This window comes from Aplidium turbinatum, chromosome 2, assembly GCF_918807975.1.
Source record: "Aplidium turbinatum chromosome 2, kaAplTurb1.1, whole genome shotgun sequence".
Classification (NCBI taxonomy): Eukaryota; Metazoa; Chordata; class Ascidiacea; order Aplousobranchia; family Polyclinidae; genus Aplidium; species Aplidium turbinatum.
In genome coordinates this window covers 51,355,637-51,373,760 of record NC_137473.1, presented here as the reverse complement: position 1 = coordinate 51,373,760, position 18,124 = coordinate 51,355,637, and positions in this window count along the sequence as shown.

The following is an 18,124-nucleotide window of genomic DNA, read 5'->3' as shown; positions in this document are numbered from 1 at the left end:
AGTATAGTCGATAACCATGTTTCTGAAAAGACGAACTTACGACTAAATTTTTTCTGTAGTTATATATATTTTTCTGCAATTCTGCATACATCTGTCTTGAATTTTTCTTGGAAAAGCAAAGGAAAGATTAAATTCCAAACTGATGCTACCAAAACGATAACTTGGAAAACTTTTATAGTTAAGTTGCATGCATCTTTTATGCATTAAGTTTAAATTGCTTGATGATTCAAGCATTCAAAAAAAAAATATGGATTTAACGTCTTCTGACGTTGAATCATTGTGAAAAAGACTGATTTGCTGGCTGGGACAACCGAGAGAAGACACTTAATGATACGTTTCATGGTTAATAAGCAACGAAGACAGCCTTTCTTGTCAACCAATTTACTTATAAGATCAGATAAAAAAGTGTTCTGCCAACTACAGTATAGCTATGTTCAATGTCCAGGAGGATAATAAAATTACCGTAGTCAAACAACATTCTTGAAAGTACAATATCGTCAGCGTATTTGTGCCTTGTGATTTAAACGAGCAAAACAATCAATTTCAAGCCGACGGTGTGGTGAGCTAATTCATGGAAATGAACATTGCAAGCAGCCCTCTAAAATAAAATAAAATGCTACACTTTCAGAAGTGATGCGATATATATAAGGCTGCACGCAATGTTTCATGCGAATCTCTGTACTCTGTTCTGAACGAGCAGCTCATTGTAAATGACAGTTAACATTTCGGGCTGTTTAAAACGAAATTTTTCGCAATAAAGTTAATAAATTCAAAATATAATGAAATCAACACAACAAATTGTGAATCTAAATGAAACAGTCATCGAACACTCGTGAATCTAAATGCAGTAACAGACCAATAGTGTCGAATTCACAACGAACAAAACGAAATCGCTTTTGTTTCAGAATAGTGAAATCAAAACATTTTTTTCGAACAGCTCTACTAACATTGCCAAGTTTCATGTTCACCACCAGCCTGGTTAGACCTTTTCATTTTTAATTAAAAGGCTATTGAACGGCCCAATCAAGAAATTACTCATTAATATCGTCCACAAAGCGATGCTTATAAATCGATGTGTCATTTGAGCCGCATGCGCGACAGAACAAGCTTGACTACAAATCTAACTTGAAGAGCCACATACCTCTACCAATGGCACAAAGTGGTAATTTTAACACAATTTCACACACAGTTTTGCCCAGATACGTATTAATTAAACATTGAATGAGACCGTGTACCAATCATCTAATATATATTGTAAAACGATGTAGTTCGCACAGAAATGAAAGTGCTGGTGAAATAAATGCGTTGATTAACTACCAAACTTTTTGAGACAATTCAAACACATTTGTAAAATAGTGTGCAAATCCAGCCATCTTTCGAGCGATTTGTTGGCTTGGAATTGGAAACAAAGGAAAAAAAGCAACGAGTCACTGGTAAAGCGCTGGTTTAATTACAACCAGTCGCCAGATGGCATAACGTGAACACGTGGTGTTTGGTTGTCACGTGAATAGCCTTGCGCCATTCATTTTAAAACTTCATCCAGACAACCGTTGCCCGTTGTCAAGCGATGACGAAGAGCTAAAAAGAAACAAAGAACTCCACACTCTTTGTGCGCATCGAAAGAGTGCACACACACAACGTAACCAATGTATAGAGTTGAAAGGAGCGCACGCCGGCAAACACGCAAAGTACACGCCATCCTTGCGCATTGTATTTGCATTGGCAACATTAAGAAAAATAAAGAAGAAATTGTAGGCTGCACTCTGCAGTAAGCGACCCCCATCCAGTTACCAATTCGACATAGGCCTACTAAAATTTAATGCAAGCACGCGTACGTGCAACCAAGCTATGGCTTGAGGAGGAATAAGACATTACTCGATATGAAGAAAGGCAAGCCAAACATTATTTGATAATTTTTACTAAAAATAGACTGAGACTGTTTATCAGAATAACTTTAGCTCAAAAATAAAACAAAAAGCATGTCACAAAATTAAACCAATAATGTAAAGCGTTTGCCGGGTCAAGAAACTACAATGCACACTTTGATTAAAAAAAACAATAAAAAGAGCAAATAATGACAAGGCAAAACTGACTGAACCAATAAATTGTACGCACAACTTGTACGATCATTAACCGATCGCTTAATTTATTTTCTGCCTTAACGCATGCCAAACACGGAAGAGAGTGACAAATGAGTGCCATGGCAGGCATAGCCAAATATAACTACAGTAATTCAAATCTTCTTGGGCAAATGAAAGATTGGTAATACTGTACTAACTGTACAAACGTTTAAAATGAATAAAAGCGAGTGAAAGATATTCATTAGTTGATATTTCAATATGCAAACGCGATTTTCGACAAAATTTGGTTCATCTCCACTGATGAGTCAGCAGATTAGCAACATGACGTTTCGTAACTGGCAAATCTGTGTACACGTCGAAGCAATGCATAGAGGAGGAATTTAGCTAGCTGAATTCTTCCTTTATAGACCAAGGCTAAGAACAGGGATAGCCAAACCCATTTAAGAACTAGATTAATATCAATAGATCTGACACAAAAATTCAAATGTAGGCAAAAATAACAGCAAAAAGAAACAAATAAACTCTCACTGGTTATAACATTTATCACAACGAATTTATCGCAATTAGTTAATCACATTTTATAGTGTCGGTTTTTACATCAATAATACATAAGTGAAGTTTAACATCACAACAAAATAGTTTGTTGAAAAAGATTTTTCGTGCGTTATGATACGCAGTAATGATTATGATACACACTATTCTGTCTTGCCACCTGTTAAAAAAATTTAGTTGCACTGAAGGAAAAGGATGCGATGGATAAAATGAGATGGAGAATAGGAGTGAAAGCAATCCCTGCAAGGAAAGAATTGGCCACCCCTACTACTGGGGATTTAGGTGATGATGATTATAACAATTACGTTATACCGACTTTTAAAACACAGATACATGAATATCCGATAATAATATAATCTATTCTGTCATAAACCAATTGCCGATTATTTGTATGGGTAATAGAAACAAATTTCCAATCGGCCAAAACATAAAAAAAGATCAGATTCTTTTGGGCAGCTTTCCTAAAACTTGTTGAATTAATGTAATACTCACACGCAAAGCTTGTTTGTCTAAAACCAATTGAGCGGTCACTCCACAGGACAGGGTCATTAGAAGAAGCTAAATATTAAATGATTTTGGTTAATTAAACTCAGAAAACAAAACTTTGGTATATGCAATAATCTTATTTCGACAAATTGTGTTGTCGATTGCAGCCAATGTTCGACACATGGCAACCTATATACACAGGCCAACATGCAAGCTTAAAATGTGATTGGAAGTCAATCCACTATGCTTGATAACAGTCAAAATTATTAGTATAAATTGATAGTTTGGGCAGTAGTTAAAAAGTATAGTCTTCTATGTGTATATATTGGTACTACAGTATTGTTACCATGCAAATAATGGAGTAAGAATTAAAACTTTTGCCGAAAATGTAAAGAGCATCAGGCAACAGTGGTAAACCAGGAAAAAATTGTAATTGTTAAGTGAAACTAAGAGTTTTTGTAGTAACTGAAATTCAGTGTTCACACTTTGGCAATTTGGAATCTCAAAACTATCATTTCAAAAAGATATATGATATATACGGGGAGGGGATTAATTCTAATTTCAGATTAAACTCTGATTTTAGGATACCGTACCGACCGTACAATAGGACATTCTAAGGCCTCTGGTATAATTTTTTTGAAATTCTTTTCTAAAAAAAAAAAAAAAAAAATACCCTGAAAATTACTTTTTGCGTAAAATTGCCTTGTATTGCGTGGACATCATTTTTTTTAATGGCATTTAAAGTTCAAATATTGTTTGCTACTGTACTAAAACACGTTACAAATGTTGCAGGCAGCCGTAAACAGTTTTTTTCTGGTTTTGGTTTCATCGTAAAACACGACAAAGCGGTCAGTTTAAATTGTGCACGTAATTACTCGCATGTGCAACACTGTACCGAAAATATAGAGTAGGTTATCACAATAAATTGATACAAGGGTATTGCACAGCTTTTGCCACACAACAATGACTTCGTCAGTAGGCTACAGAAGATTCTTACTAACACATAGCGTTAAACCTTCTTCTGAGAAGTTAAATGACATGAAACCTAATCCTAAATATAACTCGATTGATTGAATCTTTATCCTTGGACTGGGAAAGCTTCTTGCAGAGCTTAATCCTGGTAGTTTCGCATACTTGTAGAGGCTTTGAATCACTGACCCAGGCCCGGTCACCGAGATTGACAGAGTGAAGTTTCCCATTGTTGAAGTCTTGTTGCCGGGGAATTATTCCATCCAGTAAAAGCCGCTGAATGGAGAGCAATCCTTAACGTGCGTTGCTCAAGCGCACAAACCGAGAGTCGAACCAGCGCAGCTTGTTTTTGAAGTTTCTTTGTTCCAGAAGTCACACGCTAACCAACAGAGCTATTGAGCTTACTTAAAATTTATTTTTGAAACTGCTCTTTCTACTGTGAAGTGCATGAATTTTTCTGTATTGTTTGCGTGCAAATATAATTTTATGTAAAATTTACTCCAGGTTAAAGTCTCTGAAGGTAACATGTTATTGTTAAAGTTTGTAATAGGCCTAGCTTATTCTCCAATTCAAAAACAATATGGTAGGTTGCCTGGAGTGCATTGAAAGGATTTAAGGAAAGACCTTCTCAAAGTTCACATCACAGTACCGTATTGGTGCATTGTCTAGTGTCCTTTTGATAGAGCTTTCCCTACAATTATCTTTCCTCAACAACCATCCAAGGCATCCATTAGGCCCACAACAACTTTACACTCAATATTGCCATTGAAGCATTTTGAGCAGTAGTTATCAGCCTGAGGTTTCAATTGGTTGTTACAGCAGAAGCATAGTCAGCAAAGGGAGGGGAAGTCGCAGAAGCATAGGGGGCTTTAGGGGCAAGTCGATTTCCGTGATTAAACTGAAACCAGCAGATAAAATAGACAGCAAGATGAAAAGGGATGAGCTGAGAATAAAATTTTTACAATTTTATTTACCAAGGGTCTTAAAAATATACTGTTGTATCCTAAAGTGATTAATACAGCATCGTGTATCCAGATGCAAAACAGTGACAAGTGTCAATTAGTGTAGCTGAAGATGCTATTACTATAGCGAAATCGATTCTTACTTAATAAATAACACTAAGAGGTTAGATTGTTGTGCAAATGCCAGCATTTGATGAATGCAAAATAGCAGTACCATCAATTAGGTCAAACGTCATTACACCAAGGACTCATTTCGACATATTAGCATATAAAAGTCTGAGACTGCTGTAGAATACATGATAACAACGAAGAAAAGGAAATAGATATATACAAGTAATTCAAAATAAACTAATGTATAACGACTATCAACAGAATAAAAATTTGTCAAGATTTTAAGCCTTTTATTGGCTGAGCACATCTAAAATAGGGTTTGCTGTCCAGATGAAGTAGTGACAAATCTGTGCTTTATTCCACCTTGACAGATTGTGTCAGCATCAAAAGGTCCAGCATTTAAGTAGACAACACAAAAATATTTATATTTCAACCGATGAAACCCTATTTTGTAAGCAAGTAAAAATTCATTGCTAAAAAATTATTCTACAACATTTACAATATTACAGAAAAGGCATCCATGCTACAAATGGATGCAATCTAATTCGTACCATGAACAATTCGTACCGTCAGTTCGTACCTTGAAAAGATCGAGAGAAAATTAAAAAAAGCCGAAGTTGCTGATCGCAGTTTCCGCAAACATTTTAAAGTTTTCCGCAAACAAACAAAAACTCTTAGGATCATTACCAGAAATTTTAAAATGTTTGCGGAAACTCCGATCAACCCTAACCCTTTTAAAATGTTTGCAGAAACTCCGATCAACCCTAACCCTTTTAAAATGTTTGTGGAAACTGCGATCAGCGACTTCGGCAAACTCTTAAGATCATTACCGGAAATTTTAGAATGTTTGCGAAAAACGGAAACTGCAATCAGCGACTTCGGCTTTGTTCTATTTTTTTCTCTCGATCTTTTCAGTTTGTTTGTTTGCGGAAACACCTTAACCCTAAACCCTTTTTAAAATAGTTGCGGAAACTCCGATTAGCGACTTCGGCAAATTCTTAGGATCATTACCAGAAATTTTAAAATGTTTGTTAAAACTGCGATCAGCGATGTTCTATTTTTTTCTCTCAAACTTTTCAATTTGTTTGTTTGCGGATACCGATACTCCGATACCCCAACTACCGATACCCTAGCCTCGCGGAAACTGCGATCAGCGACTTCGGCTTTTTTAAATTTTTTTCTGTTGATGTTTTCAAGGTACGAACTGACGGTACAAATTGTTCATGGTACGAATTAGGTTGCACCCCTACAAATAACCGGAATGGCCCGTTTCGGTGAGTCCGATCCCTATTTGGTGATTTTTTCAATTTTTTTTTTTTTGAATTATTTGGTACCGTAGCCTAATTATCATTGCCGTTTTAGGGTTAGGGGGTTAAGGGTTAGAGTTTAGGAACTCACCGAATCGGACTCACCGAATAGTAGCAGACCCACATATAACATACAATGCAATCAAAAATGCACATACCTAAATTGATGAGAAGTCAATCAGGGGCAGGAAAAAACTGCGATACACAAACCTGAAATCAGATTTCTATTACAGTTACACCTAAAAGTTATTCTATCCTGCATTCAAAAATAAAGAACATGATTCACTGGCACAGGCAAACATATTAAGTTCCAGGAACTCTATAGCAACGAATCCAATAATTCTCTTGCTTTTAGAACGTTTTCTAAGGATGTTTGAATTGATTAAAAGCAAAATAGTGGAATAGAAATTTGTTTAACTGCAACCAAGTTTGCGCAAGCCACAATTGTTTAAGCTGTCAAGCATATATACAGTTGCACTGGCAGATCAACAACCATATATGCATACATAAAACAAATAAAATTAACCAAATTATGCAATTTACTTGGTTTGTTTCAATGCATATATAATTGGTTATCATATATTTGGTTACACTTACGCATCATAGCCATTTCTCTCTACTGAACACAAACACATTTAATAGCATGGTACTTTAACTTCACCTATAGTATTTGTATAGCTAAGCAGTTTAGAGTGCCTGCACAACTTTTGAAGTTTAATAGAGCGTTGAGCAAATATAATGTGAAAACTAAAATATACTTTATTGCTTTATTAGTCTTTACAGTTATATTTGTAATTGGAAAATGGCCATGCAGATTGCAGAATTATAGCCCTATAGTCATACCCAGTGTAGGCTACCTACTGCTGCAGTTATGGACGCTCTTGGTTTAGGCTATGCTGACTGAGCACTTTGTTGGAAACACTTTGCTGTTGCACTGTGCATCACTCACTGCTTGCAGTTTTTGAACACTTTGGCAAGGTTGCCGATTTATAGTTCCATGGTCATACCCACCAGTGTACGATACCGTACCTTCTGCATTGATGAGGCCTCAGAGACTATATGCACAACATATAAGAATAGCCACTGTTTTTGATGGACCTCTTAAAATAGTTTTTGTTAATTTAAAGGCAGTGACTATTTGACCGGCACCAATCTTTCAATCTAAAACACAATTTGACCAGCATGGTGTAATTTATTTTTTCTTTCACAAAAAGCGCTTCCGGTTAGTATCGAACTCATATCCTTGGGAATATCAGGCGGACAAATATCGTGCACGCCACTGATTCAGTTAAAAAAACTGTTGAATTTAGAAGTTATGTACAATTGTACATGCATTTTTTTCATTTGTTTTCTGGTCTTTTGCTTTGGTAGAGAAAGTAAAAGAAAAAAATACGTTACGTCATGCAGGTCAAATAGTGTTTTAGATTAAAAGACCGGCGCCAGTCAAATAGCCACTGCCTTAAAGAGTTTAAACAGTTTTAAACAGCCACTGCCTTAACTTAAACAGTTAAAAGCTACTCTTTTTTTTGTTAAAAAGATATATTCATAGCTCCTATTCTTAAGCAAGTAATAATTTGGTGGTATTGTCGTGAGTATTAAAATTACAATAACACAACAAAAATTAAAAACCTGATTAGTGGTCTTATGGTTGCTTTATTTTAATAACTCTTAATGATAAACTAATTCAATACCAGTATTTTTAGGGCAGTGGCTATTTGACCGGCGCCGGTCTTTGAATCAGAAACACTATTTGACCGGTCATGACGTCACTCTATAGGCACTTCTTTCTTTTTCTCTTTCAAAGCAAAAGACGAGAAGAGTGCGTATATAACTTGTAAACTTGACGATTATCTTCAACTGATTGGATGGCGCGTGGGTTACATCTCTGGTTGGTGTTCCAGAGGATATGAGTTCGATACTTCGCGGAAGCATTTTTTTTTTAATTTTTAACTAAATTTTAACCCGAAGTGACTCAATCGTTAGGCTGCTGCATTTTTGTGGTCAATTTTTATTTTCGGAAGCCTACAGCCCAATTTTTTATGTCTTTTCAACTATGAGTAATAAAGTCAGAGTTTTTTAATTTTCTTGAATTTGAGAATTTCTCTGGATAATTTTCCGATCGTCATAAGAGGATATGACCGTGTTTTCCGATCACGGAAAACATCGTGTTCGGAAAACATCGTTTTTCCGAACGACGCATTACATTTTTGCGTCGTTCGGCAAACACGGTCACATCCTCTTATGACGATCGGAAAATTATCCAGAGAAATTCTCAAATTCAAGAAAATTAAAAAACTCTGACTTTATTACTCATAGTTGAAAAGACATAAAAAATTGGGCTGTAGGCTTCCGAAAATAAAAATTGACTACGAAAATGCAGCAGCCTAACGATTGAGTCACTTCGGGTCAAAATTTAGTTAAAAATTAAAAAAAAAAACGCTTCCGCGAAGTATCGAACTCATACCCTCTGGAACACCAACCAGAGACGTAACCCACGCGCCATCCAATCAGTTGAAGATAATCGTCAAGTTTACAAGTTATATACGCACTCTTCTCGTCTTTTGCTTTGAAAGAGAAAAAGAAAGAAGTGCCTATAAAGTGACGTCATGACCGGTCAAATAGTGTTTCAGATTCAAAGACCGGCGCCGGTCAAATAGCCACTGCCTATTTTTAGCCTAAAGAATACCAGTACGGTACCGTACGGTGTCGGTACCAACACAAAAACTTTTATAAAATAATTCAAATCAACTAAGATGAATCTAATTTATTCTTGAGCAATGTAAACAATGAATGAAAAAATAAAGTGCCCAAAATGTACGGTAGATATTAAAACTCATGTTCAGCAAACACTTTTTCAGATTGTTTTCTCCTTCAGTGCCATTGTATGTCAATAATATTTTATAACCACTTTTTCTGTAACTAATACAACCTAATTTACGACAATAATACTTGTTCAATCATTTTACTGGACGAATTTAAGCGTTGCTATTTGAATGAGAGAGTGCAGACTCGACAACCTCCTACGCCTCCAGAGCTACAGTCTTTCGCACTCTCTCATTGGATGCACACTGTACGTTTTTGTTTTATGTACATTTCGCATCCAAACAAAAATAAAATGACCATCCATCCTTGCCCTACCCAAATCTAAGCCTAGACCTCTGAGTTTGGCTGGAGCCATTACCAAACGCGGCAACTTTGAAGAATCTCAAGTGTTTTCATGATCTGCAATAGATCCGCTTGTCACCATTTTGAATCCGTATTTTGGATTTTCCAAACTTATTTTCAACAATCAAAACAAACAAGGTTTTATGTTTCAGCTTTCACTTTAAGGTTTTGAAAATCGCTTTTAAATTAGGATAAAGAAAACTAATAAATGTACCACTAATTTTAATTTGATTTTATAACTGGAAGATATGCGGGACAGATAATTTAATCTACGGAGTAGAATTAAAAAAAAACTCTGATCCGTCAAACTCGATTTCTGAATAATCAACTTCCCAGTTTAAATTAGACTCAGATCAGCTCAGCCTTCAAATTTCTGCAATAAAATTTCGTCGAAGTCATAATGAATTTATCTGAAATTGCAATGTGATTAAAAAAATATAATTTTATGAATCTTTATGCACATCATAATTGATTCTATTCTTAACCTATTATTCTCTTGATAGCGGGTCAGGAAGGTTTAGTCTCTAATTCTTCATCGCCATGTTTGCCTGAGGTGCTTTAAAACCGTTTCAGAAACCAAACTAGTTGAAAAGTTCTCCGCCAATTGTAAGAGTACCTTTTTTTCAGTTCAGTTTGTTTTCATTTCTGACCATCACAACGAAAAACAATATATAACAAACATAGCAGAAGTGTATAAAAAGGTAGAAGCGACAAAACGTGGACTTTATAATGCGCATGATACCAAAGCAGGACAATCAGTTTAAAATATAGCACGGTGGCAACCCCTTAATAAAATTTTTATAAGGTTAGAAAAAAGAAATAGGCTAGTGGATTTCTTTTTTTTCAACAATTTAAGCTTATATGAGTAGCCTAAAAAAATAAACAAAACAAAAAGATAGTTGCTATGTTGATCGACCTTGGTGAAGACTTTTTTCTTTTCAAGTCACGTAGATAGCCTAATACCGGTAGTCAGTTAATTGCGTCCCGATTAGTCGTAATCGTAGACGTATAGGCTATGCAATGAGTAGACCGCCGCAGGAGACGAATGAAGTGAGAAAAAGGCCTAATCATATAGATCAGTGTTTCTCAAACTTTTTAGTTCATCGCCCCCTTTTTGTTATTGAAATAAAATTTCGCCCCCCTAGTTCTGTCACGTAAAATAAACATTGATAATAGAGTGATAGACAAATTTAGTTTTGGGGATTTAATCAACGAAATTGACAGTAACATGATAATGTTCAATGGGATGGATGAGCTTGGCGACTTTTACAAAGTTTTGAAATGTTTGGCGACATCTTCGTAAGATAGAGTCGAAGATCAACCCGTCTATGAACTAGCAAGCGATTTCTTTGCTTTGAAAGCATTAATGTCACAGCCGAAAACCCCTTTTCAACCATAGCCTATATGAACTAGGAAACGACAAAATCCACATCCTAGCTTCTTTCTAGAGAAGCTCATATTTGCCAGAAACCTGGCACCAAAACAATTTGTATATCGATCATTTCTGAATTTTACTTTTAACTCATCATCTGTTTGCATATCAATGAACTGCTCTTGAAGTTGCTCTTCTGTGTCTGTGGGTTCGGTAGAAAATGGTTGTACCACCCAGTTTGGAGCATGGAGGTCCAGGCATTGAAAATGTCCGCCAAATATGCGATATCATTCTTTAAGGGTATCACATCTTCAGATAAAGTCGTCAGTGTTTGATAGGAATTCGATAACTGAAACAAAAAGGGCATAAATGCGGCTCCAACAAGTACCTTTGAAAGTCATCTTACCGCGGTATGCAATAAAAGACGTTCAAATTGTTTATCATTGTGGCAACAAAGTGAACGAAATAATCTGTTGTTTGGAGCATACGTTTTTATCTTGTTGACACATTTTATCACAATATTCAGTGATTTATGCAGTTCAGGACTGAGATTACGGGCAACCAATGCTCACGGTGAATTACACAATGTATTGCAATAAGTCCAAGAATTTCTCTTTTCATCAGTGCACTGAACCCTCGATGCTTTCCAACCATTGCCGGATCACCATCAGTTGCGCATTGTAGAATATTTTTCAGTGGAATCCCCTTCTCTTCGTAGAAGTTTTTCACTGCATTAAAGATGCTTGATGCCCGAGTGTCTGTGCAAAGACTGAGTGCAAAATCATTTCTTTTTTTCATATTATGAACAAAATGCACATATCCAAGCAGCAGCGATACATTCTCAGTCAAGATGGATTCATCTATTTGCAGTGAATGGTTTGTCACACGTAGAACCTCAATAAGTTGTTCCAACGCGTTAGAACTCATTTCATCAATTATACGACGTTGAACTGTGTCGTTGCTTAAAGGTACAGCCCTCAAAATTGATGAAGCATTTTGTTGTATAACTGTTTCGATTATTTCTTTTGCAGCTGGCATAATAAGATCTTCGCCAATAGTATGAGGTTTGGCCGTTTTTGCAATGAGCAAAGATAGGTTATAAGAGGCAACAAGACCATTTTTCATTTATGTGTCAGTCCTGTTAAAAAGATTTTGGATATAGTATAGGCAGGCCTTAAAACTCGTGTTTTTTTCCGGCAGCCATCGTAGCCTACCGAGAGCTCCTTCTCGGCGGCCAAATCTGCGTGCTTGGAGGCCAAAATACAAATACGATAGCACAAGTAAATAGAATTAAACTTGCAACAATGCCACATTGATCACTTAGCGTTGTTGAAGTCTGGGCAACGTCCTGCAATAGAGTCGTTGTACACGCAATCACTGCTTTATCGGGATTGTAATGCGGTATTGTGGGACCACCTAACGACTCTAAACTGTTTGAACTGCTCGCTGCTCAGTAAAATGTTTCAACTGCATTACCGCCTTCCATAAAACCTGATCATTTATACCATTATGATGTTACCATTGAGGGTGTGAAGTCACTAACCCACAGCGGAAACTTTTCTCAACTCTGAAGACACGTGGGTTCCCCTTGGATGTCAACTAAACTACCCGGACAACAAAATCCGTCATTTTTACATTGATTCTACTTTTGCAATTGTTAAATCAGGGTAAAAATGACGAAGTTTGTTGTCTGGGTAGTTCTCCTTTTTAACAACCATTCAATGTCCGACAACATTGAATCGATATAAAAACAACAATATTGCCAGCTGATGTAAATTAGCACTTCGGATTAATACTTTGTTAAAATAAACCTCGGGAATTACAAACAAGAGTTATAGCTGGTGATCGCAGCTGGATATTTTCCATACAATAGCAAATGTTTCCGCACAATGCAACAGTGGTGATTATGACGCGCTGACCTAATTCTGCGTCACTCATTTGTGCTAGATATTTTCGACAGTTAATCTATGATCATTGTATTGTGAAAAATAATTAGCTAAAAGAAACCAGCGGCCAAATTGGCCGACTGAGGAGGTAGCACCGGCGGTCATTCCAGCACTACTTAGTGGCCATGGCCGCGATGGCCGCCAGCTGCTTTAAGGCTTGGTAGGCCTAGGCTGCTTTGCTTTTTATCTTTAAGCTTCCTAAAATCGCAGCCAAACTATGTTTGGATGCTTTATTTGGAAGCATTGGACTGTTTATTGGTGGTTTGATAAATTCGCTCCCTTCGAGTGTTTTCGCCCCCCAATCGCCCCTTTTGATTTTTTCGCCCCCCTGGCGCTTGAAATCGCCCCCTGGGGGGCGATTTCGCCCACTTTGAGAAACGCTGATATAGATGCTTCACAACGAACTCTGAAGTAGCCTATAACTAGAGCCACTATGTACTATACAGTGGCGCCGGCAGGGGGGGGGGGCAGGCGGGGCAGCTGCCCCCCCAATGTTTTGGGCATCATCTTTTTAATTTTTTTTTTATTTTATAAATACTTATTAATATTATTTGTTTAATATTTGGATCCCAACCTCAAGTAAGTCAACTCAAGTTGCAAGGGGGGGGGGGGGGGGGGGGGGTAAAAGCTCTCTCTTTAAAAAAAATATGGAAAACCTTGATGACTAAATTGTACAGTAGATAAAAAGATTTTCTACAGAAGCAAAGATATATAGACTTTTTAAAGTTTTAACTAACGTCACATTGATGTAGAAAAATAACAACCTGTTAAATTTTTGATATCTCACATTCCCATGACTTCTTCCGCGCGCATTTTGGCATTGGTTGCTTGCAGTGATTCTTTCACTTAACAAAGCGTTTTGTTTCAGCAGTTTTGAGTTGTTCAATTCTTAAGTTGTAAAAGAGACTCAATTTCTCCAATATTTATCATTTATGTTTCTTCTTTAATCTCAGCAGAGTATAAAACTTGTAAAAAATTTTCATCCATACGACGGCATATATGAAATTATATCTCAAATCGGCGTTATGACGTGACATCATCTAAACATTTTACCGAATAATAAATTAACAAATTCGATCGTCAAAAGTGGTTTGGTGGTGGTAAATACTACCTAATGAAAAAAATGTGATAAGGTTGGAAGACATCACGTCATGTATTTTCAATACAAATTGAAGTTTAAAATTTATTCTTTTGTTCATAGTCGTAACTCGTAATCCTCCTTCAAAGCGGTAGGCCATTACAAAGAACAATTTTCGATAAGGGGGGCATCAAGAATAAGTCGACATGACTTTTAACCCTTAGAAGGTTGGGCTCCTGGAGTCTTGCTCAGTTTGGGGGGGGGGGGGGCTGGCGATTCTTCTTATGCTTTAGGAGTGATATCTCTGTTATTTTGGCACGGTTTCAAAATTTGGGATTCACTTTGTAAAATTATTCACGCTGAGCATATCCGAAAATTAAAACTATGTGAATTTTAGCACTGCTCATATACGTTGTAATGTTGAGGTCACTTATGAGTGTAATTTGTAGCCTGAGTTTACACAATATTTTTTGGCAGAGTAATGAAGAACGTGCATAGTAATGTTGTGATTAATTTTTTTTTACAGCCAATGCCCTTCAGGCTGTGAAACAGTTAGGATTAACGAGACATGGGCCAAATTAATTAGGCTACTTTCATCCAGCTGGTGGGAAAATGTTTCACAATAGAATATGAAATATTTCAGAGGATGTGTTGAGAAATACCTTATATCTTTCAATATATAACCTTTATTCGCTCAAAATTTCAGCTCAATAGAGGTGAATAAAAGTTAGGAAAAGTCAAGATATCTCGTAGTCGCAGCCTCAGTGGTTTTAGAGATACAACTGTTGATACAAAAAAGTTGAATTGACAGCCTCCCCCCCCCCAACCTTCAAAGGGTTTGCATTGAGTCAACAGATCTATGCCTTAAGGTTTACGTCAGCTCCGGAGATCAGTAAAATATAAGGTTGTCATCTTCGGTGCAACAAGACCATTGATTGATTGGTTTAGTGAGGATTCGTAGTCCCATTGCTTTCATTTTGAGTGATCATACTGATTTTCAATTTATTCCTACAAGACGTTACGTAATGAAAAAATACATAACTAAGGTTGGAAGACATTACGTCATGTCTTTTCAATTCAAAATGAAGTTTAAAATTTATTCTTTTGTTCATAGTCGTAACTCGTAATCCTCCTTCAAAGCGGTATTACAAAGAACAATTTTCGATAAGGGGGGCATCAAGAATATGTCGACATGACTTTTAAGGTTTACGTCAGCCCACGAGATCAGTAAAATATAAGGTTCTCAAAATCGTGATTGGAAGCCGCGGAAACTTTTTTCTCTAAAAAACAGATTCCCGGGAAGCTAAACATTTTTTCCAGCCCTGGTAGAAAACAAGAGAAATTAAATAATATACCACTGTCTAACTGTCTTGCACCAGTGGCGTAGCCAAGGGAGGGGGGTTCGGGGGTTTCAACCTTTCAAATTGAATTTACGGATGTTAATAACTTACATTGTTTACAAGAAAAGCTTTAGCCTATGATGTAATTTCTCGTCAAACTGTGCAAGGATGCAAGCCATCTGAAACTGCTGAGATCGCATGTTCGATCTAGATTAACATCTAAACAGCTTTTCGTTATACAAAACTTGAATATATCAGAAATAGCCTAAAGTAACTTCATTGTCTCAAAGCTTTTTGTTTGATACTCATCAAGATGTATGACCTCTATGACGTTACATTTTCTAAACTTTGGGTTGACTTCAGAGCATAAAAGTTAGTGACTTACCGGAATAAGATCGCTTTTTGAATCAACCAAGGAGAAAGTTGATAAATAATAAAACTGTAATAATCTCGCAAAAAAAAGCAATCAATCAAGGAGAAAGTTGATAAATAATAAAACTGTAATAATCTCGCAAAAAAAAGCAATCAACCTATGTCTCTAAAACAAAGTTTGCCTAATTTTAAACGAAACTGCATTAAAAGAGCGAGTTTTGCCAATACCAAACATTCAAATATCTCAGCCTGGAATTAGCAACAAGAAAACACAGAGACTAAGCTTTATTTCCAAAAAATGCCGAAGAAAACATGATCTTATCCTTTTGCTATGCCACCGGATAGCACCATCTTACAGAAATATTCATACCCACAATTTTGTTGAAAATGCTCTCAGAATGCACCAAACTGAAAGTAATTTTTTAAATTTTTCTGGGGGAGGCCCCCCAGACCCCCTGCCGCTAAGTGTCGCCTTCGGCAAACACGCCATCGGGCTGCGCCCGCCGGTTGTCAACACCCCCCCTTTCAAAATTTTTGACTACGCTACTGTCTTGCACTGTCAATATTTTGCCCCCCCCATTGTTGAAGGTCTGGCGGCGCCACTGACTATATACAATTTTTGTATATAGTGGCTCTGCTATAACCTAAAGACATTATTCGAATCAAACCAAAAACTTATAGACGAACACACCCACGCTCGCATGATTTCTCTTTAAAATAAAAATAAATAAAATAGGCTACATCCGATGTAACTTGTGATTATTTTTAATGCATTTTGTGTCTTTGCTGGTTTGTCAGTTAACGCCATTTCTTCATGTTTTTTGACATTAAAGATTTTTCAATCCTAACTTATTTTAACGTCCTGCTGCATCAGCATAACCACATTATTGCATCAATTGTCGTGTTTATTTTTTAGTTTTCCTTTTTTAAGACGTGTTATTTTCGATCCACAGTCTTAAAATTTGCAGGAAGTGCTTGTAGGGACCAGTGATGAATGTGCATTGTTTTCAACCTCGTGCAAAATGCTTTTCACCTATATTTGCGTTTCTTAAAAAACTCACTTGTGAATAAAAATAATTGATAGCCTAAATCGTTTTCTACCCAACAACACAACTGCAACCTTTGACCAATGATTCTGTTCAATAGCGATTGATGGCTTTCAATTTTTTCCATTTTAGCAAAACTTTTCATTATGACGTCAAGTCGATGATTTCGTCAACAATAACGTTTAAGAAATGGCGTCAGTTTCAAATCGCTGTGAAGTAACAACTACTCAATATCTTCGCGGTTCACCTCTATGACGAAATCTTAACATGACTTCACCTTTGTTGTTCTACAATCGCAAACATATTGTTGGAATTTGCAAATTTTAAGTTACGTAATTGCTTTCCTTTTATTTTGGAAGTGCTTTATATACCTCCACACAAACAAGTTTTGCCATAATATAAGGTAGGCTAATTATAAGATGCGGTAAGAGAATCCAAATTCAAAATCTGTTCATTTAAAAATCGGTGTTCTAAAATCTAAATTCTGCTATCCGAACTCACGAATAAAGAAATTCCTTGAGACTCATTGCGTTACCTCTGTGTCATCGAAGCATAGTTACACCAGCAGCGGTTCTGCTATCATCAGGGGATAATAAACATTTACAATAAACAAAACCTAAGACCCCTGCATTCTGTTTGTCTCTTCAATACAAAATATACGCATTTTCAACACGCTTTACGTATATTGAACCCAGAGGTGGGCAGTAGCGCGCTATTTTTGTAGCGCTGCTACTATTTTAGTAAAAGCGGTAGCGGCGCTACTTTTTAGTTGGAGTAGCGACTGCAGTAGCGGCGCTATTTTTTCCAAAGTAGCGGTAGCGGGAGAGGCGCTACTTTTTTTCAGTCGCACTCCCGCTACCCGCTACTTTTTAATTTAAAGTAAAAATAATACTCGTTTTTTTCGCAACACTGGCGTGGTCAAGCAGTTATATTATATAGCCTATATAATTTTATATGATCGGTTTGGTTGCAAAGTTTCGGTTTTATCGTATTGGTTAAAGTAAAACTGTTGACAAATGGTTAGCTAAGATATTTGTTGCTGATAAAATTTTCTTACACAATAGTTTTTGTTGAAAGAAATCATTACAGGGCAATTTTGCGTGATTTGGTTTGCTTACAACTTTAAAGTTACAACATAGTTTGTCTTATTTCTACACAGCTCATTTATTTCTAGCTGACGTCAACTTCTTCGGCGAATATCTTCGTGTGATGAAGCCTGTCTGCCAGGCTTTAAACATTCTCCAGGGCGAGTCCAAGGCGTATTACGGAGTCTTGCTTCCAAGTTCCAGCCATTACAATTTGCGCGAAGAAGTTGACCGAGATCAGTGATCTTGTGA